We start from the raw sequence: 22,961 nt of genomic DNA, 5'->3' as shown, positions 1-22,961 counted from the left end.
GTTTCTGTACCATGTGATGGTTTGAGCTTCCGTCTGCTGGACGGCTGGTGTTACAGGCCAGTTTGAAATCCACCCGTCTTGATCTTTTGAACTTGTACTTGTACTTCTGTTGGGAGAGAATAAAAAAACAAACTGCTTCTCACCACTTCATCTGCCGCGTTAATCGAGATGGGCTAATAGGAGTGACCAAACAGTTACTGGATAATCCCTGCCCATAATGATGGTGAAAATCCTCCATGCGCTTTCTTTAGTTAATTTGTACACAGACACACACACATGTTTTGTTCTTGACCAATTCATGCCTAACCTTAACTCCTTCAGAACTCATATCTCATAGTCCCTAACCAGGACCTCAGTATGACCGGGCTTCAACGTGTAAGGTAACTATGATCTCTGGTGAAACACTGTAGATCTTTTATATTGTGAAAACATTATTTAAAGGATTTAGACGTATGGGATTGGGAGTGTGTTTGCATGTAATTGTTGTGAAACTTCACCTCTGGGATATGTGATGGAGCACGGCTCATCTTCTGGTCTCTGCTGATTTGAGTGCATTCTGCCTTTAGCATAAGTCACAGTGAAGCAGGCTGACGTGAGAGAAGCTGCACAAAGAAGAACGACTTTCTGTGGTGGCAGACAGTGTTTCTAGCTTTACAATTCAAGGCAGCAGGATACACAGAGCCACATGTTGTCACTCACCCACTGGACTTCAGGGGCTCCTGAGATGCTCGTAGCCTTTGAGAGCACAGGGTATGTGACTGATTCCTCGCTGCTGATTAGCTCCTGGTACGGGAAGCGAAGTCCTTATAAGAAACTCTGTGTTCTTGCTTGCAGATATAGACCACAGGGCTTTCCAGTCAGAGAGGACAACTGCTGCTGCACATCCAGTGACACTGTCTTTTCTCCTGGCAGGAAACACCTTCACCTGCAGGTCTGAGGAGGATGTTGAATAAAACAGAATTAATGCACTGATGTTATTTTTGCAGTAATAAATTAATAATAAATAACTGAACCACTGTACCTGCCCAACAGGAGATGAATTTCTCCCCCTGGCATTTATCTAGATTTGTCATTAGCAGTCTCTAATAGTAAGTGTTTTTATCACTGTCTCTCAGATCATTGATTGTAATAGTGAAGTTGCTCTCTTCAGATATGTTCACATGTTTTCTAAATACCACAGCGATCTGATCCTGGAACCTTCTTGTTGTCCTCCCAGTAGACAGTGAACCATGTCATGCTTGATTTGGGACGTTGAGCTGAGCAGTGTAGATCCATGATGAACCTTTTAAGGCACAGATGCTGTTTGCTCGAACCCCTTTAACAGAAAAGCATTTTTATAGTTCTTAACTTGAGCAGATAAATTGTACATTAATTGTTTTTGTAAATACCGATTTGCTGTAATATAGCGAAGAAGAGCAGAATCTGAGAAAATATTTTAAGCGTCCTCTTTTTTCTTCAAATCAATCTACAATTGACTAATATGCTGATAAACATTTAAATTTCTTACGGTTCAGTTCGATTCACAGTTAGTATTGCGAAATAAACGGTCATTCATACACAGAGATGTACAGGAACAAACCCATGAACACACATTCCGAAAAGCTCCTGCCGACAACATGGCCAGTGTTGTCTTCAGCTTCTCAACAGAAAGTATCACTTTAAATGAAAGCTGATAAAATTGAAACTTTAAATGGTAAAATCTATCACAGAGTAAAATGACAGACTGAAGTCAGAATGGTCTGTTTGTCTGTAGGAGACTGTTTATCAGACCTCAACTTGTAAATCGCTTCCTCTTATTCTAAGTTTTAAAAAAAGAGTTCTATGCATTTCCTGTTTTATGTGACTCACCTACTAACGTGTTAAATTTATTGTATCTGTCGCTTGTAGATACTGACAGTAACGTCAATAAAACTTTACCTTGCAGCAATGTTCTCACAACTTAAACACCATGTACATGAGCGTCATAACAACAAACTCCACAGTTTCATTTAGCAGGCAACAATAGTCTCTTAATAATCATAGAGTGTTTTGGATGTAACATAATAAACCTAGAGTTCCATCTCCATTGCCTTTTAACAAGTTTCTTAGCTGTTGCTAACATTAAACTAATTTGAAACTAAATGTTACTCTGACCAGTCCATACCTCCACCAAGGCTAATAGTATTATGTAATATGTCAAAGCAGCGTTTCCAGTTAATTATCAGGCGGTGGCGGCCACCAGATTGTAGTTTGTTCACCACATTTTTCATAATCAACCAAACCATTTTAAGCTTCTCTTATTATTTGTAACATAAGAATCTCTAGATTGGTGTTTTGCCACATTGCCATTGTATCGTTTGTCGTGCAATTTGCAGCACTATTTATCATGTGCTTGCACTATCATCCCTAAAGTTTTTACCATCACGCAGTCAGTCAGACCTCAGTTTCAGCTGCAGTTGTGTGCTTGTTTGCTGTCACTTGGAATTAACCATATACGTATTGAGTTAAGTTTGTGGAAACCTCCTGTGTGTATTCTTCCTTTGTACGTCACCCCTCCACAAAGTTCGTAGTTTGTCAGTTCAGTTGTTTTTGTATTGTAATCCTGCTAATTTACAAACTCAAACACTGATGATTATGACGTTTGATAGTTGACATTTTATTGTTTTATATTTATATTTAGAAAATCAGAAGGTTTAAGGTTCTTTGTTTTAGTTTTTTTAAAAATGAACTTAATTTCAAATTAAAATTATTTTTACACTTCCTATCTTTACCGTTGCTGTAAAATTATAACATAATGTTGTGAACTCTGTTTTGAGGAGCCAGCCAGGGAATGTTGTCCATGCTAATGCTGATATTTTGCTCAATGAAATGTTTCCTCTGTGTTTGGGCCTCTCATCTAAATGCAAACGGTATTTTAACTCACTAATGCAGAATTTTACAAGCATGTACAATAGTGCAGATTTTTGCAGAACTGGTTTCTGTTTATCCGTGTTTAAAAAACAAAACAGCATTTTGGAAGCGATGATGTCACAGTTTACTTCTGCGTGCCGACTGTTGCTTTGTGTAATGAGCAGACACCAGAAACAACAACAACAATGGCAGCTGTTTACAGTTTCAGTAGTTGTGTTAGCAGTTCTTGGTCCAGTTACAAGTGTACTGCAGCTAAATGTAGCAGCACAGGCTCCACATTTCAAACATTGACCGGGCTTAGCTTGCCCAATTTACTTGGAACATTATTGCTTCTCTGAGTGTTGGTGGATTGTGATCATAGACTTTCTCCACCTATATTTATTTAGCAAGCTCGTTTGAGTGTTTGTTGTCTGCAGTAGTTTAGACAAGGCCTTTGTCTGCAGTGATGTGCTAATTTTAGAGGTCCACTAACAGGCCAGTTTGTCTGAAAGTGGAAATAGAAATGCATTTGTAAACTTGTGGTCAATCATGTTGCAACATAAAAAAAACGAATATAAAAAAAACATTTATTAGAAATATAATTTCTTTTCTCATTTTCGTCACAAGACTCTTTAATTACATTCAGCATAGCAGGTAACATGTCAAGTAAATGCCATTACAATCAAAGTAGCCTATTAATACAAACATATAAAATAATGAATATGGTCTGAGACAGCTTTTAATTTTGAGTAGTCACAAAGTCTGAATCACTTGTAATAACAGATGTTTACTCAGGTGTTGTTTTGGGGCATAAACACCAGCAACAGCATAGAACTGCTCTTCTTCTTGGGGCTGATGTGGCTGGATTTGTGAGTAGAGAGCATCTCTGTTGTTAAGGAGTTGGACTGCTATGGGAATATCATCCTCCTCTATTGGTTGAGCCGAGATATCATCGTACATATGACCAGGAGCTTATCTGATGAAAATTAAGAGAAACATTTTTATTTAATATTTCTGTGAATTTAAAATTCTCTTAATGAAATTAACAGATTCCAAATGGAGGAGTCAAATGAATGGGAGGGTTCAATATAGCTGCATTTGCCTGGAATAACTTGATGTATAAAATTAAAAACTGAATTGTACTGAGAAAATGGCTTATGATTTGTGTACAGTATTGTAAAATATAACATTCATGGAACATATGGGACAATGCATCTCTGTTTCATTAGAACAATGGTTGAAGCTGCTGTTTGGACTCAGTTGAACTCTCTGAATAGATGAGGACGTTTGTCTAATGGAAGAAACTGTTAAAATTCTCTGTACCTCCTCCAAGTTGAAGGAGGTTTCAGTTCTAGGAGACTGGATAAGAGTCATCTTTCTTCTAAGTGAAATGAAAGAGGTGAAGCCAGGTTAGTGTGAAGAGAATGTAAGAAAGTCATTGCTTTGAAGCCAGAGCACAGTGATGCTCACCTAATCCACAAGAAGAGATGGAGTGGGTATTACAACCAGGAGAGAGCAACGATTCTTATGGCTGCTTGAGTCCATTTTCTTCTTTGGACAGTGAGCATCTTTTGACGAGAGCTCTTTTGGAGCATTTTAACCTTGCAGGAGTAGTTTCCTGTATGTTCACTGCTGACGGGGTCTAGAACCAGGTACTTGCTTTGTGTTTTTGTCAGATTCAGAGGTTGATTGTTCAAGTACCAAATGTAGTTCATGTTGTCCGTCAGAGGACAACTGGTTCTGCAGGTCAGCGTGACTCTCTGTCCCTCGGTCACCTCCTCCGCAGAAGGACTAAACCTCACTCTCAGATTTGAAGATGAGATTGGTCAGTTGATAAAGGCGTTCCTGAACAAGTGTCTTCTAAAACAACCCAAATAAGCAAGAAGGGTAAATGGAATTAGTTTGTTGAATTAGTTTCCTTATGTGTGATAGTAACTCTCTGTAAGTATGGGTATTTAATCTAAATACTGTACCTACCTGTGACAAACCAAAGTTACCCCAGAACCTTCGGCCATTTCCCTGCATCACTTCTATTCTGAATATGTATTCTGCTGAGTCATTCTTGTTCAAGTTTATTGATTGTCAGGATGTGGCTGTTCATCACTCCATGAAACTTAATAGGATCTGTTGATTATCAGCTCTTCACCAGCCGCCATATCACTTCTCCTGTTCTTATACACAATTTAAACTTCCTGCTGGTAAGAGGATCCGAGTATTCTGGAGATGTTCACTGAGAACCTTGCAGGCACAGATCCTCCTGTTGACACTTAATTCACTCTGGAGCAGTTTTGATCCTGAATACACTGAAACAGAGATTTTAAACAAATCATCAAACAGTTTATCTTTCTCCCTTTTACAGGCTCTTGACTCAAATCTTTTATGAATTATAACAGACCACAAACGAGCTCATACTCACAAACTTCATCTGAGAACAAGTGCTCTACAGCACAGGGGTAGAGACAGGAGAGGCTGAGGGGCAGATTGTGGTTCCTGCTTAATCGTCTGTTTTTGTACCATGTGATGGTTTGAGCTTCCGTCTGTGGACAGCTGGTTTACAGGCCAGTTTGAAATGCCCCCTGACTTTAGTGTGCACAGACATGTACTTGTACTTCTGTTGGGAATAAAAAAACGACTGCTTCTCACCACTTCATCTCTGCCACGTTAATCGAGATGTGCTAATAACTGAGTGACCAAATAGTTACTGGATAATCCCTGCCACATAATGATGAGTGAAAATCCATCCATGCTTTCTTTAGTTAATTTGTACACATACACACACGTTTCCATTCTTGACCAATTCATACCGAACCTTAGCAACCAGAATTCATATCTCATAGTCCTAACCAGGACCTCAGTATGACCCGGGCTTCAACGTGTAAGGTAATAACGATCTCTGGTGAAACACTGTCGATCTTTTTAAATTGTAGAGAACATTATTTAAAGGGTTTAGACGTATGGGATTGGGGTGTGTTTGCATGTAATTATTTGTGAAACTCACCTCTGGGATATGTGATGGGTACGGCTCATCTTCTGGTCTCTGCTGACTTGACACATTCTGCCTTTAGCATAGGTCACAGTGAAGCAGGCTGATGTGAGAAGAAGCTGGACAAAAGAAAAACAACATTCTGTGGTGAACAGTGTTTCACAAACACAATTCAAGTCACCCAGGATACGAGCCACATGTTGTCACTCACCCACTGAGACTTCAGGGCTCTGAGATGCTCGTAGCCTTTGAGCACAGGAGTATGTGACTGATTCCTCACTGCTGATTAGCTCCTGTTACCAAGGAGACAAGTCCTGATAAACTCTGTGTTCTTGCTTTCAGATATAGACCACAGGGCTTTCAGTCCAGAGGACAACTGCTGCTGCACAGCCAGGGACACTCTGTCTTTTCTCCTGTGGCAGAAACACCTTCACCTGCAGGTCTGAGATGATGTTAGATAAACAAGAATTAATGCACTGATGTTATTTTGTAGTAATAAAGTTCATAATAATGCTTTGAACACTGTACCTGCAACAAGGAGCTGAATGACTCCCCCTGGCATTTATTTTGTTTGTCATCAACGTCACTACAACAGTAAGTGTTTTATCACTCTCTCTCAGATCATTGATGCGTATTAGTGAAATCAACTCTCTTCAGATATGTTCACACGTTTCCGTCTGCAAGATCTGATCTGGAACCTTCTTGTTGTCCTCCCAAAGCGAACAGTGAACCATTTCATGCTTAGTTTGGGAAGTTAGGCTGGGCAGTGTAGATCCACTGATGAACCTTTTAAAGGCACAGATGCTGTTGCTCCAACCCCTTTAACAGAGAAGCATTTTTATAGTTCTTAACTAGTAGATAAATTGTACATTAATTGTTTTGTAAATGCCGGTTTGCTGTAATATGTATGTGAAGAGCAGAATCTGAGAAAATATTTGAGCTTCATCTTTTTTTTCTCAAATCAATCTACAATTGACTAATATGCTGACAAACATTTAAATTTCTCACGGTTCAGTTCTGATTTACAGTTAGTATTGTGAAATAACGGTCATTCATACCTGAGATGTACAGAACAAGCCCATGAACACATTCCAGCTCCTGCCGACAACATGGCCAGTGTTGTCTTCAGCTTCTCAATAGAAAGTATGACTTTTTATGAAAGCTCATAAAAATTGAAACTTTAAATGGTAAAAATCTATCCACAGAAAATGAAAGACTGAAGTCAGAATGGTCTGTTTGTCTATTTTGAGACTGTTTGTCAGATCTCAACTTGTAAGAAATGCTTCCTCATTATTCTTAGTTTAAAAAAAGAGTTCTATACATTTCCTGTATTTATGTGACTCGCCTACTAACTTGTTAGATTATGTATCTGTGGCTTCTAGACACTGACAGTAACGTCAGTAAAGCTTTGCCTTGCAGCAACGTTCTCACAACTTAAACACCATGTACATGATGTCATAACCACAAACTCACAAGTTTCATTTGTGAGCAGCAATAGTCTCTTAATAATCATGGAAGTGTTTTGGATGTAACATAATAAACCTAGAGTTCCATCTCCATTGCCTTTTAACAAGTTTCTTAACTGTTGCTAACATTAAACTAATTTGAAACTAGAGATGTTGCTCTGACAGTCCATACCTCCACAAGGCTAATAAGTATTATATGTAATATGTCAAAGCAGCGTTTCCAGTTAATTATCAGACGGTGGCCACCAGATTATGGTTGTTCCACCACATTTTCATAATCAACCAAACCATTTTTAAGCTTCTCTTATTGTTATAACATGGAATCTCTAGATTGGTGTTTTGCCACATTGCTGCATTGTGTCGTTTTGTGTCGTGCAATTTGCAGCACTATTTGCCATGTGCTTGCACTATCATCCCTAAAGTTGTTACCATCCACGCAGTCAGTCAGACCTCAGTTTTGACTGCAGTTATTGTGTGTTTGCTGTCACTTGGAATTAACCATATACGTATTGATTGGTTTGTAGGAAACTTCCTGTGTGTATTCTTCAACCCCAGCCCACGTCCACCCCTCCACAAAATGTCATGGTTGTCAGTTCAGTTGTTTTGTGTAATCCTGCTAATTTACAAACTAAAACACTGATGATTTATGACGTTTATTCGTTGTATTTTTATTGTTGTTTATGTTATATTTTGAAAAATTAGAAGGTTTTAATGTTTTTTGTTTTAGTTTTGAAAAGTGCTTCATTTGATATTAAAATGTTTTTTGCTTCCTATCACCGTTGCTGTAAAATTGCAGCATAATGTTGACGAACTCTGTTTGAGGGCCAGCCGAGAATGTTATCATGCTAATGCTGATATTTTGCTGAGCAGACATTTTTCCTCTGTGTTTGGGCCTCTCATCTAAATACTAAGCAGTATTTTAACTCACTAATATGGAATTTATACAAACACCTTCCAATAGTGCAGATTTGCAGAACCTGGTTTCTGTTTATCAGTACGTGTGAAAACAAAACAGGCATTTTTGGAAATGATGATGTCACAGTTTACTTCACAGTTGACTGTTGCTTTGTGTAAAATGAGCAGACACCAGAAACAACAACATCAATGGCGGCTGTTTACCAGTTTCAGTAGTTTTGTTAGCAGTTCTTGGTCCAGTTACAAGTGTGCAGCTAAATGTAGCACAGCTCCACATTTCAAACATTGACCAGGCTTGACTTGCCCAATTTTACTTGGAACACATTATTCTTCTCTGGTGTTGGTGGATTGTTGATCATAGACTTTTTCTCCACCTACTGGCCCAGCAAGCTCGTTTGAGTGTTTGTTGTCTGCAGTAGTTCAGACAAGGCCTTTGTCTGCAGTGATGTGCTAATTTTAGAGGTCCACTAACAGGCCAGTTTGCCTGAAAGAGGAAATAGAAATGCATTTGTCGACTTGTGGTCAATCTTGTTGCAACATAAAAAAACGAATATAGAAAAAACATTTATTGAAATATAATCTTTTTTTCTCATTTTCTTCATAAGACTCTTTAACTACATTCAGCATAGCAGGTAACATGTCAAGTAAATGCCATTACAATCAAAGTAGCCTATTAATACAAACATATAAAATAATGAATATGGTCTGAGACAGCTTTTAAATTTGAGTAGTCTGAAGTCAGATCCTTGTAATAACAGATGTTTGCTCAGGTGTTGTTTTGGGTGTAAACCTGACAACAGCATAGGGGGCTTTGCTCTTCTTCTTAGGGCTGATGTGGCTGGATTTGTGAGTAGAGAGCATCTCTGTTGTTGGGGAGTTGGACGCTGCTTTAGAATATCATCCTCCTCTATTAGTTGAGCGAGATGTAAATTATTACACTTGACCAGGGGCTTATCTGATGAAGAGACAATTTTATTTAATATTTCTGTGAATTTAAAATTCTCTTAATGAAATTAAAGGTTTAAATGGAGGTTAAATGAATGGAGGGTTCAATATAGCTGCATTTGCCTGGAATAACTTTCAGTGTATATAAAATTAAAAACTGAATTGTACTGAGAAAATAAAACATGATTGTATGCATTATTGTAAATATAACATTCATGGAACATATAGGACAATGCATCTGTTTCTACATTAAAGACAATGGTTGAAGCTGCTGTTTGGACTCGGTTGAATCTGAATAGATGAGGACGTTTGTCTAATGGAAGAAACTGTTAAAATTCTCTAGCACACCTCCTCCAAGTTGAAGGAGGTTTCAGTTCTAGAGCTGGATGGAAGTCATCTTTCTTCTAAGTGAAATGAAGAAATTGAAGCCAGGTTAGTGTGAAAGAGAATGTGAAAAGTGTGATTTGAAGCAGAGCACAGTGATGCTCACCTAATCCCTGAAGATGGAGGTGGGTATTACAACCAGGAGAAGAACAATGATTCTTATGGCTGCTTGAGTCCCTTTTCTTCTTCTGTGGACAGTGAGCATCTTTTGTGAGCTCTTTTGGAGCATTTTAACCTTGCAGGAGTAGTTTCCTGCATGTTTATACTGTGGGGTCCTAGAGACCAGGTACTTGCTTTGTGTTTTGTCAGATTCAGGGTTGATTGTTCAAGTACCAAATGTAGTTCATGTTGTCCGTCAGAGGACAACTGGTTCTGCAGGTCAAGCGTGACTCTCTGTCCCTCAGTCACCTCCTCAGAAGGACTAAACTTCACCTTCAGATCAAGATGAGATTGGTCAGTTGATAAGGCGTTCCTGAACAAGTGTCTTCTAAAACAACCCAAACAAGCAAGAAGGGTAAAATGGAGATTGATTTGTTGAATTAGTTTGCCTTATTATTATCGATAGTAACTCTCTATGGAAAGTATGCAGGTATTTAATCAAATACTGTACCTACCTGTAATGACCAAAAAGTCACCCCAGGAACAGCCGACCATTCCCTGCATTACTTCTTATTCTGAATGTATTCTGCTGAGTCATTCTTGTTCAGTTCATTGATAGTCAGGATGTGGCTGTTCATCACTCCAAAAGCTGAAACTTAATACGATCTGTGATGATTATCAGGCTCACCATGCCATATCACTTCTCCTATTCTTATACGATTTAAGCTTCACTGCAGGTTGTAAGGATCCAGTATTCACTGGAGATGTTCACTGAGGAACCTTGCAGAGCCTGGATCATCCTGTTGACATAATTCCTCCAGGCAGTATATATCCTGAATACACAGAGCAGAGATTTTAAACAAATCATCAAACAGTTATCTTTCTCCCTTTTACAGGCTCTTGACTCAAAATCTTTTATGAATTATAACCGACCACAAACAGCTCATACTCACAAACTTCGCCGAGCAAGTGCTCTACAGCCACAGAGTAAGAGACAGGAAGAGCTGGAAACTTCGTTGTGGTGCCGGCTCCAATACGTCTGTTTTTGTACCATGTGATGGTTTGACTTCGTCTGTGGACAGCTGGTGTTACAGGCCAGTTTGAAATCCCAGCAGTCTTGATCTTTTGAACATGTACTTGTACTTCTGTTGAGAAGGTAACAAAACTGCTTCTCACCACTTCATCTCTGCACGATTAATCGAGATGGGCCTAATAGCAGGTAATGAAATAGTTGCTGGATAATCCTACCACATAATGATGAGTGAAAATCCATCCATGCTTTCTTTAGTTAAGTTACACACACACATGTTTACATTCTTGACCAATTCCTGCCAGACATAACCCAACGGAACTCATCTCATGGTCCTAACCCGGGACCTCAGTATGACCGGAGCTTCAACGTGTAAGGTAACTAACGATCTCTGGTGAAACACTGTAGATCTTTTTATTTTGTGAAAAACATTATTTAAAAGGATTTAGGCATTATTGGGATTGGGAGTGTGTTTGCATGCATAATTATTTGTGAAACTTCACCTCTGGGATATGTGATGGGCACGGCTCATCTTCTGGTCTCTGCTGATTTGAGCACATTCTGCCTTTAGCATAGGTCACAGTGAAGCAGGCTGATGTGAGAGAAGCTGGACAAAGAAAAGCGACATTCTGTAGTGAACAGTGTTTCACAAGCTTTACAATTCAAGGCACCAGGATACGGAGCCACATGTGTTGTCACTCACCCACTGAGACTTCAGGGGCTCTGAGATACTAAGTAGCCTTTGAGAGCACAGGAGTATGTGACTGGTTCCTCGCTGCTGATTGGCTCCTGGTACCAGGAGACGGAGTCCTGATAGAACTCTGTGTTCTTGTACCAGATATAGACCACAGGGCTTTCAGTCAGAGGACAGCATGCTGCTGCACATGGGGACACTGTCTTTTCTGCTTTGTGGCAGGAAACACCTTCACCTGCAGGTCACATGAGGAGGATGTTAAGATAAAGGCAGAATTAATGCACTGATGTTAATTTTGCAGTAATAAATTCATAATAAATAACTGAACCACTGTACCTGCAACAAGGAGCTGAATTTCTCCCCCTGGCATTTATCTCGTTTGTCATTAACGTCACTACAGCAGTAAGTGTTTTTATCACTCTCTCAGATCATTGATTGTAAAAGTGAAGTTGCTCTCTTCAGATATGTTCCACATTTTCGATCTGCCAAAGATCTGATCTTGAACCTTCTTGTTGCCCTCCCGAGACAGTGAACATTTCATACTTGATTTGGAAGTTAGGCTGGGCAGTGTATAGATCCACTGATGAACCTTTTAAGGCACAGATGCTGTTGCTCCAACCCTTTAACAGAAAGCATTTTATAGTTCTGCTTGAGAAGATAAATGGTTTCCTTCAAATCCATCTACAATTGACTAATATGCTGATAAACATTTTAATTTCTTACGGTTCAGTTACGATTCACAGTTAGTATTGCAGAAATAAACGGTGATTCATACCTGAGATGTACAGGAACAAACCCATGAACACACATTCAGCTCCTGCCAGAAACAGCATGGCCAGTGTTGTCTTCTTCTCAACAAGTATCACTTTAAATGAAAGCTCATCAAAAATAAAAACTTTAAATGGGAAAAATCTATCACAGAGTAAATGAAAGACTGAAGTCAGAATGGTCTGTTTGTCTGTTTGAGACTGTTTATCAGATCTCAACTTGTAAAAAATCGCTTCCTCCTTATTCTTAGTTTAAAAAAAGAGTTCTATGCATTTCCTGTGTTATGTGACTCGCCTACTCATGTGTTAGATTGTGTATCTGTCGCTTGTAGATACTGACAGTAACGTCAGTAAAGCTTTGCCTTGCAGCAATGTTCTCACAACTTAAACACCATGTACATGATGTCATAACCACAAACTCACAAGTTTCATTCGTAAGCAGCAATAGTCTCTTAATAATCATGGAAGTGTTTTGGATGTAACATAATAAACCCTAGAGTTCCATCTCCATTGCCTTTTAACAAGTTTCTCAGCTGTTTGCTAACATTAAACTAATTTGAAACTAGAATGTTGCTCTGACAGTCCAACCACCTCCACCAAGGCTAATAAGTATTATGTAATATGTCAACAAGCGTTTCCAGTTAATTATCAGACGGTGGCGGCCACCAGATTATGGTTGTTCCACCCATTTTCATCATCAACCAAACCATTTCACGCTTCTCTTATTATTATAACATGGAATCTCTAGATTGGTGTTTTGCCACATTGCTGCTTTGTATCGTTTTGTGTATTGCCATTTGCAGCACTATTTGCCATGTGCTTGCACTATCATCCCTAAAGTTATTGCCATCCACGCAGTCAGTCAGACCTCAGTTTCAGCTGCAGTTGTGTGCTTGTTGCTGTCACTTAGAATTAACCATATACGTATTAGTTAAGTTTGTGTTCCTGTGTATTCTTTCCTTTAGCCCGTCACCTCCACAAAATGTCATGTTTGTCAGTTCAGTTGTTTTGTGCAATCCTGCTAAATTTACAAACTAAAACACTGATGATTTATAGCGTTTATTCATTGGCAATTTTATTGTTGTTTCTATTTGTATTTTGAAAATTTGAAGGTTTTAGGTTCTTTATTTTAGTTTTTTTGAAAAAATGATCTTAATTTGAAATTAAAATGTTTTTTACACTTCCTATCTTTCGTTGCTGTAAATTATAACATAATGTTGACGAACTCTGTTTGAGGGCCAGCCGAGAATGTTATCCCATGTAATGCGATATTTTTGCTCAATGAAATGTTTCCTCTGTGTTATAGGCCTCTCATCTGCACATGCAAGCGGTATTTTAATCACTAATGTAGAGATTTTTACAAAGCGCCTTCCAATAGTGCAGATTTTTGCAGAACCTGGTTTCTGTTTATCCGTGTGTAAACAAACAGCATTTTGAAACGATGATATCACAGTTACTTCACACGTGCCGACTGTTACTTTGTGTAATGAGCAGACACCGAAACAACAACAACAATGGCAGCTGTTTACCAGTTTCAGTAGTTGTGTTAGCAGTTCTTGGTCAGTTACAAGTGTGCAGCTAAATGTAGCAGCACAGCTCCTATTTCAAACATTGACCGGAGCTTGACTTTTGCCCAATTTTACTTGGAACACATTATTTTCTCTGGTGTTTGGTGGATTGTTGATCATAGACTTTTCTCCACCTACTGGCCCAGCAAGCTCGTTTGAGTGTTTGTTGTCTGCAGTAGTTTAGACAAGGCCCCTGTCTCAAGGTTTGTACACAGGATACATCTCACCCAGGTGAAAACCACAGACTTTACTGAAAGAGGCAGATGACGCATATCCACTTCCTCTGGTTGTGAATGGACCATGGAGCTGATCAAAGCTCTGGTGGTGTTCGGGTGCCGATGGAGATCCCTGGCGGCCTGGGAGAAACCCCGGACCCCAGTCGCTGCACTGTAAAGGTGCGAGGCCGGAGGGACGGGGACGAGGCCGAACTGAGAGGAGGCAGATATGAGCGATTCTGTGAGAAAGAAGAGAACAGAAAGGAAGTCACGAGTTTGACAGTGAAATGCTGTGATGAGAACTTACTGAGCCTCGTCTGACTGCCTGGAGTTTGATTTCTGAGGTTTTATTTGAAAGCACGTTAAGCAAAATTGTGTATGTAATGAATAACTTTAATCTTTACAGGTGCAATACAGACATTTTTCATAGGTTCTGCCTCTGAACCACACCGGTTAGTGACTCTGTCAACGTCCCCGTTCATTAGAGCGAGACTTTGATAATAGAACTGTCAGACACGGAAAGATATTGTCTCAAGTTAAGAGAAGTGTCCTCCAGGATGCAGGTCCCCTCTGCTAAAACACGTGATGTCCCACAGAAGGCATCTATTTATGATTCTAGACAACAGGACTGAGGACCTGAACCTGGTGTTTAAACTCAAGTGGAAGGTTTGACTACATGATTTTTGTGACATCAAATAACACAAGTGCTTCAGCTGTAGGAGGAAGGACACCAAGCTAAAGTATATCCACAGAGAAATAAAACAGCTGACACTCCAGGAACAGCAGGAGGGACAGGGCGTCCAGCAGGAAGGTCAGGAGGGACAGGAGGACAAGTGAGTCCAACAGGAGAGTCAGGTGAGTGAGGAGGGACAGGAGAGGTCACAGGAGATCCCAAAGGAAGGTCAGGTGGTGGGGAGGGTCCCAAAGGGAAGGGTCAGGTGAGTGAGGAAGGGACAGGAGGGACAGGGGGGTCAACAGGTAGATCAGGTGGTGAGGAAAGACAGGAGGGGACAGGGGGTCCAACAGGTAGATCAGGTGAGTGAGGAAGGACAGGAGGGGGACGGGGGAGTCCAACAGGTGAGTCAGGTGAGTGAGGAAGAGACAGGAGGGGACAGGGGTCAACAGGTAGATCAGGTGAGTGAGGGAGAGGACAGGAGGGGACAGGGGGGTCCAACAGGGCCAAGTAAAGCGAGATTGACATGGAGAGATGAGGAGCGTGCTTCAAAGTTCCTCATCTGAAAAGAAAGACCAGGAGCAACAGTGGAAGCTCAGGCAAAAGGGCAGTGAAGAGGAGGGAGAGGAGCAGCAGAGTCCGGAGTCCAACATGAGACAAACTCTGCTGACAGTAAGATCCTAAAACTTCAAGGACAGGAAGCCAAGAAGAGCACAAGAAGCTACAGTGTAGGAAATAAAAGTGTTTCTCCAGAAAACAAAGAATATGAAAGTTGAAGATTATTTCTCTGATAAGAGCAGCTCTCAAACTCTGTCCGGCTGCACATGAGCAGCAAAGGCAAGAGGCTTCACCGACCAGGAAATATATAGACTAAAGAAGATTATTTCAAAGAATTAGACAAGAGAAGAACAATGATGAAGATGATGAATAAAGTTTTGCATCCTGATTATCAATCAGTCCTGTTTTATGTGGGGTTTTATATTTTACAACATGAGTCTTTTAAACATTAGTTCGTTGAATACTCGTGGAGCCAGAGACTCTGTGAAGAGGTCTCTGATGTTCCAACAAATGAAACTTAGAAGAAACTCATAGTGACTCAAAATGAGAATGACTGGAAAGAGAGTGGGAGGGCGGGTGGTCCTGGGCCACCTAAGCACAACTAGTGGGGTGGGCATCATCTTCTCAGAGCTTCACACCAGAGTCTTTGGAAGTGGAGGAGGTGGTGGAGGGCAGACTACTGGTGTGAGGGCAAGGTTGAGCAGTTTTATTTTGTCTTTATGAATGTTTATGCTCTGGTCTCAGGACCCGACAGAGTCTGTTTTCTAAAGGTTTTAGACACAGTTTTAAGCAAAGTTAAAATTGATGATTTTTTATTTTTAGGAGGAGATTTTAATTGTACAGAAGATGATGTTTTAGACAGGAACCACCTAGAGCCCCACAGAGCATCGCAGCGTGCACTGAGGCAGCTGCTGCAGGCTCATGACCTGTGTGATGTGTGGAGAAGGATGAATGATAATAAAAGACAATACACCTGGACTCATTGCAGAGGGAATCTAATTTCCATGGCGAGATTGGACCGGTTTTATTGTTTTAAACATAATCTTAACATCTTCAAAAAGTGCAGTATACTCCCTGTTGGTTTTACGGATCACGCGCTGGTTGTGTCTAGCGTTTTATCTCTAAATTAAAGTCCAGAAGTGCATACTGGCATTTTAACACGTCTCTTTTATGTGATGCACATTTTCGGATGTTTTTAAGTTTTTTGGAGCGGTTTTAAAAAGAAAGAAAAATGAGTTTTATTTCTTTAAAACTGTAGGTGAGACTATTAAGTGGAGATAAAAGCAGCTCTGTCAACAGTATACTCCTCAATGTACAAGAGACATTACCAGATCTGGAGGATCTAGAGACGGAAATTGTTGCTGAATTTAATAGATTCCACTGGAAATCAAGATCGTAAAGATCTCAAGTCTAAAAAATCTGCTCTTGCAGACCTACTGAGCACTAAGGCTCAGGGTGCTGGTCAGTCATGATTTCCAGATGGCAGCGCTCATGGATGCACCATCGAAATTCTTCTTTGGACTGGAGAAGAAGAGCGGACAAGGCCGACTCATCCACACTCCTGCGATCTCCTGAAGGGAGAGAACTCAGTGACAGCAAGGAGATCCGGAAGAGAGCCGTGAGTTTTATAATGATCTGTACAAAAGTGAATACACCGAGAACAATGCCATGTATGAATCTTTCTGTAGAGCTGCCCCAAAGTCCCTCAAGGCGTGAACACTGGGTTGGATGGCCCCCTGTCGATGCAAGAACTCTGCGGCCCTGCAGAGCATGGAGGGAAAGGCCCCTGTGTCGGCGAGTTCGGTAGGAGTTTTAAAGAGTTCTGGAATGAGATTGGGCGAAGATCTTTTAACTGTTTTTAACGAGAGTTTTAGAGACTTGGTGCTGCCGATAAGCTGCAGGAGGGCGGTAATAACTCTCCTGCCAAAAAAAGGAGATCTTCAGGAGATCAAAAACTGGCGTCCTGTGTCGCTCCCATGCACAGATTATAAAATCCTTTCCAAAGCGCTGGCAAACCATTTGAGAGAGGTGATGGATCAGGTGATTCACCAAGACCAGACCTACTGTGTGCCTGGTAGGTCTATCCTGGACAATGTGTCCTTAATTCGGGATATTGTGGACTTCTCTAGTTCATTAGGCATAAAAACTGGTCTCATTTCTCAGACCAGGAAAGGCTTTACTGACGGGTTGAAACTTTTTACCTCTGGAAGACTCTGGAGAGGTTCGGCCTCAGCCCATGTCTCATAGCTATGATCAAGGTTTGTATCAGGACATTGAGAGTGTACTGAAGAGATTAATGGAGGCCTGAGTGCACCTTTTAAAGTGCACAGGGGGTGAGACAGGGCTGCTCGCTCTCAGGGGATGTTATATGCACTTTCTGAACCCATGCTGACAGATAAGAGCTAACATTGAAGGTTTGATTTTAAATGATTTAAACACATTTTATCAGCATATGCAGACGACATCATCGTCAGTGCTGTAAAAAACCAAGAAGGATATTTAAGAACTCGGAAAAATTGTCAGTGATTTTAAAACCATGTCAGCTGCCAAGAGTAAACCAAGTGAAAAGTGAAGCATTGGCAGTTGGGAGGGGGGAGGGGGGGCTACCCAGTCTGCCGGGGGGGTTGATGTGGAAAAGAGACGGTCTCAAGTACCTGGGGGTATATGTCGGCAATGAGTCCATAGTTCAGAAGAACTGGGAGGGGTTGGCTGAGAAAATACAAGGGAGACTCAACAAGTGGAGATGGCTGAAACCACAATTATCGTACAGAGGCAGAACATTAATAATCAATAGCCTGGTAGCTTCTGCTCTGGCACCAGCTCACATGCATGTGGAACCACAAAAGGACTCACACAAAACTACAAGCCATTTAACAGATTTATTTTGGGACAGATTACACTGGGTGCCCCAGTGTGTATTATTTACCAAAGGAGGAGGGCAAGGTCCCAGGTGCACATCCAAACAGGGCAGCCACTTTTAGATTACAGTTCATCAGAAATATCTACTTGAGTCCACAAGGATGTTGTTTGGGAGACAAGTGACAAACAGCATCCTGAGAGGTTAACTGGTCTAGGGTTAGACATGGCGCTGTTCTTAATGGATTTAAAGGTTCTAACACTTTACGGATTATCTCCTTTTTATCAGTCACTTTTAAGACATGGAACCTTTTAATGGAAAAGGCTGGAACCTGCAAACTCTGCCGGCTATTGGAAGAGCAGCTAATCAATGGAGCCAGGCTGGATGTCCAAGAGCAGCTCAACACCAGGCCTCACCAGCATGCTGTGCACCACCGGAGCTGTAACCCTGAGGAAGAGAGTCGATGCAGCAGGTCTGGACTGACCGACATCGGCTGGCTTCTCTCATCGGACAGAGTCCATGCGACAGGCAGAGAGAATTTTAAACCTATGGATTAAGAGACTCACGGCAGGAGCTAAAGATGCACTACAGGAGTACGGTACTGGAACAGAAACCCCGACGACAACGACCCTTTCCCAGAGTTGGTTTCTCTCCAAATCTGGGCGGAGCTCTGAGACCTTTTAAAATAAAACTGGACTGGAAACAGGTAAGACTGCACAGCCAAAGGAAGAGCCATGTATGAATGTTGTGTTTTAACCTGAACAGAAGCAAACGTGAGGACTAACACGATGTGGAGGAAGACTGGATGTGGACAGCAGAGTCAAACCAGTGTGGAGGGTTTATACAAACCACCAGGTGAAGAAAGAGGACTAGTGACCTACGTGAAGTTTTACAATTCTGCTTAGCGGTTAACAGTTTTATTTCTATCATCAACCCAACATTCAAATGCAATTTTCCATTTTGTGGAGAAGCAGAAACAGTTTTTCATGCTTTTTATGATTGTAAAAGACTCTGTTACCTTTTTAATACACTTCAGAATGTTTTTAAACAGTTTGAAGACCCATGGAATAAGACTGCCTTCATCCTAGGAGTTGGTTATAGAAAATCCAACACTAGCAAGTGGAAATTATTAAACTGGATAGTAGGAGAAGCCAAAATGTCCATCTGCAGCAGCAGGAAGAACAGGTAGAGGGGACAAGGACAGGACAGAGAGCACTTCCTGTTTTTATCTAGCTGCTGAAGGCCAGAGTCTACTTAGGTAGATTTTAAGGTTTTTAAAGAAATAGAAAAGAGGAACATGGATGACTTCATCAAACAGTGGTGTTTAATGACGTAATATGTTCTGTGATTGACGATGTTTTAATATTTAATATTATTTTCTAGGTAGGTTTTAATATTGTTCCACAGAATGTACTGTACAGATCCACTTATTGTCATTGAAACATTGACAGTAGTTTTGTATAAATTTTGAAAGCCAAAGGTTTTAAAAATCAAAAACTCTAAAAACTGTAAATAGATCAATTAATACTTAGGAGTACATAAAAGACGACAGACACCATCTTGGGGAAAAATTATGACTTTATAGTGTGGTCCATGTCCCATCCGCTAACATGGAGGAGGTGGGGTTTATGATCAATGCTGCAGCCAAGCTTTACATAAGTCTACATCTGAAACCACTGAGAAAGTAAAATAGTTGTGAAGAGATTCGAAAAATGTATTGATGTAAATTGTCTTCTGCGGCTGGCGGCACTTTTATCTGTCTCCTCTCTGACAAGTTACTCTTTCTCTTCCCTCTCACTTGTTTGTGTGGGAGTGATGGTGACCAGTGTCCTGGCAGACAGACATCCAGGCAGGCTGCACATCTTCAGGAACTACAACCCTCCCTCCGTCCATAAGAGAGCCCCATCGCCACCACTGCCACATTCAAGCAATCACCATACAAGGTAATCCAGAATTACCACTTGTGTGTGTTGGCCTTAGACCAGTGCAGAATAATGGGTGCATTAAAACTACCACTGGATGGCGTCAAATCTTACCTTTAGTGACTTTAAATCTCAATAGTAAAAACAAAGAAAAAGCTCTGCGTGAATGCAAATCCCTCATGTGAGTTTGTGTGTCACTGTGTCCAAGTCGTGATGCACTTGTTGCCGTGTTGTTGCAGGATGGGAGGATGAGGATGTGTTGATAGTGGGATACCTGCAGAGGCCGCCCAGAAGCGTAGGAAGGTGACAGATGAGGTGTATGGGTGTGAATGAGGAGGCAGCCAGGCATCTGCAAGGAACAACTACAAGAGTTTAATTCTGTCTTTAAATTTAAGTTTATTAACTCCTAAATTGAAATACGTTAATGTGTAAACATCATTATTACTTATGAGCACAGCAGCAAAGAAATACGTTTCAGCTCTTTGTCCTTCTCACCACCATCGATCAATGTGTTTGTTTGTTGTAAGGCAGTTTGAAAAAATTAACCATTAAGTCGTTCAGCATCTTTCTCTGAAGTTTGGAGTCTAAAAACTGCCTTGCCAAACCATTTCTCCTTATTCTTGTCTTTGCATCAGAACAACTGTTGCTTGGCGAGGCTGCCCGCTCCAGCGGTGCTGCTCCCCACCTGCACTTCCGACCATTGGGCCGCTTTCTGGATGGAGGGCTGCTGGCCAATAACCCGACACTGGACGCCATGTCGAAATCCATCAGTACAACGCTCAAAGCCTTCAAAGCGGAGGTAGCGTGACAGCAGCTTCATATTTTTATTGCTCCCCCATCCATTAATTGCTCATTTCAATCCTTCTTGCATGGATTATTTAAGTATATTTGTCTCATTAACTGTCATTCATCTATCTTCCCTCCTTTCTAACTCATCTGCTCACTCCTGCCTCTCAGGGCCACAGGGAGAAATCAAGAGTTAGGTATAAGTCATCTCCTTGGGACAGGTGAGCCACTTCATTGTGTCTCGTGCAACTAATAATATATTTCATGCTCCGTCTGGAGGCTAAATTCAAGAAGTCAAGATCACTTTTAATCTGAAAGTGTCAACAACCACTGTGCTGGCAGGAGCATGAATGGCATGTCTATCTCCTTTAGCCTTATTCCTCTGTCCAGTCTATATAAAGGTACTAAGTTGGACTGGGGGGTGTAGGCATCGTTTGTTGTCATGTTGTCTAAAATCCCTCACTGGGCGCAATATCTCAGCGTGTTTGGTTCAGTGTAAACCTGCAGCAGTTCTGCCTAGTTGCACAGGAAATCTTCATAGTACAGTGATAATAAATTTAGATCAGTGAATACTTGCATCATAAAACGTGCTCCCGTGTGTCTGCAGGTAAACCCCCTCAGGTGGTGGTGAGCTCTGTGGATGTGTTCCGACCCTCAATCCTCTGGAGCTGGCCAAGAGCTTTGTAGGAGCCAAGGAGCTGGGCAAGATGCTGGTGGACTGTGAGTTGAGAGCTACGGCCGCTGTTCAGTCTCAACTCTTTGTTTGTAGTTAAAATAAAAGCCTGTGGACTCTTAACCATTGATTTCTACTGTCCCATGAGTCAGAGTTGTGTTTTCACATCTTTGTAGCCTTTGGTATCTCTCTCTCTCTGTTGGGCAGTGCACAGACTCTGATGGTTGTGCGTGGACAGAGCCAAGAGCCTGGTGTGAGATGATCGACACCATCTATCACCGATTTGCTGACAATGAACTTGCTGTGCTTTGGTTTCTTTTTCACCACTAACTCTGCTCTCTGCCCTCGTTCGTTTATTCCATCAAAACATCTTCATCCACCACCTTCTCTGTGGCGCACTTTTTCATTCTCTCTTATACTCTGATGCTTCTATACAGTGTTTTAAATAATAAAGACGATGTAACAGACCTTGGGTTTCTGGTTGACAAAGAGTAAACATTTTAGCTGCTATAGCTAATACAAACCAATATTCTGATATTGATCTGATTAAGACAATAGGCTGAATAAGACACTTGCACCATGTAAACAGCATTTTCTGATTATCTTAACCTTACTGATACTCGGAATAAGCAAAAATCAAGACATTTGAAATATTGCAGTCCTCGGCATGAACATGTTTACTTCTTAATTACTTCATAACATCCTATTGGAGTTTTCTACTACCTATTTATCTATCAAAATAATATCTGATTAAATTCAGTAGCTGGGAATATTGGTGTTCACGTAAGCGTAGTAGTTGTCAAATGTGAGTGTGTCAGTCCTCTGGAAGCTTATTAATGCAATAATTTCAGAAAATCTATCTGGGATTTCAGAAATCCTCTTGTCTGCTTTGATTCCTGGTTTGAATATGAGTTACATTTCATTGCCCTTCATATACTGTAAATGTTTCTATGGACATTAGTATGCAGAGCTATGCATAACTCCTATTATCCTCAGTGTTGTGGCTCATTTGCATGGTTTCACGTAATGTCTGTGAACCTGAAAGTAACTCTTACAAACCCTGTGTTAATTTGTGCAGATTGAGCCCCCAGCTGTCACGGGAGTGCTGGATGAGGTGGTGGCGCGGTCCTGAGTGTGGACATGCTGTGGGAAACTCAGATGTATCTATATGAGAAGAGATATCCTCCGATCCCTGGCCAATCTGCTCCTGGATAAATGACCGCATGAGAAAATCGCAGGAGATGGAGGCTGAGAAGACAGGACCACGAGGGCAGAAAGTGGTGCATATCAGGAGGATGAAGAGTAACTGGTCAAGGCACGAAGCCATTGGTATGATACAAATACACTGAAATCAATGGAGAGCAGCTGACCATTGCGTAATAAACAGCCAAGTTATGCAGCATCCATGTGACCTTATCACTGACGCCTCATTATGCGTGGTTTATCAAGTTTTCTGTTTGTGAAGCAGTGAAGGGCAGAGTGTAGAGTTAGCCTTCAGAAGTATGTGAATACAGAGCTCAACGGCTGTGAGGAAAGTGATCTAACTTCGCCAAATCAG

General features: G+C 41.0%; 1 pseudogene; it reads left to right on the top strand.

The window, feature by feature from the left end:
• The window catches only part of LOC118125924, a 30,355-nt pseudogene extending 7,733 nt beyond the window's left edge, over positions 1–22,622 (top strand).
• The last annotated feature ends 339 nt before the right edge of the window (positions 22,623–22,961 follow it).

Source organism: Hippoglossus stenolepis, chromosome 2 (genome assembly GCF_022539355.2).
Source record: "Hippoglossus stenolepis isolate QCI-W04-F060 chromosome 2, HSTE1.2, whole genome shotgun sequence".
In the NCBI taxonomy this organism is placed as follows: Eukaryota; Metazoa; Chordata; class Actinopteri; order Pleuronectiformes; family Pleuronectidae; genus Hippoglossus; species Hippoglossus stenolepis.
This window is presented reverse-complemented; position numbering and strand designations above follow the sequence as displayed.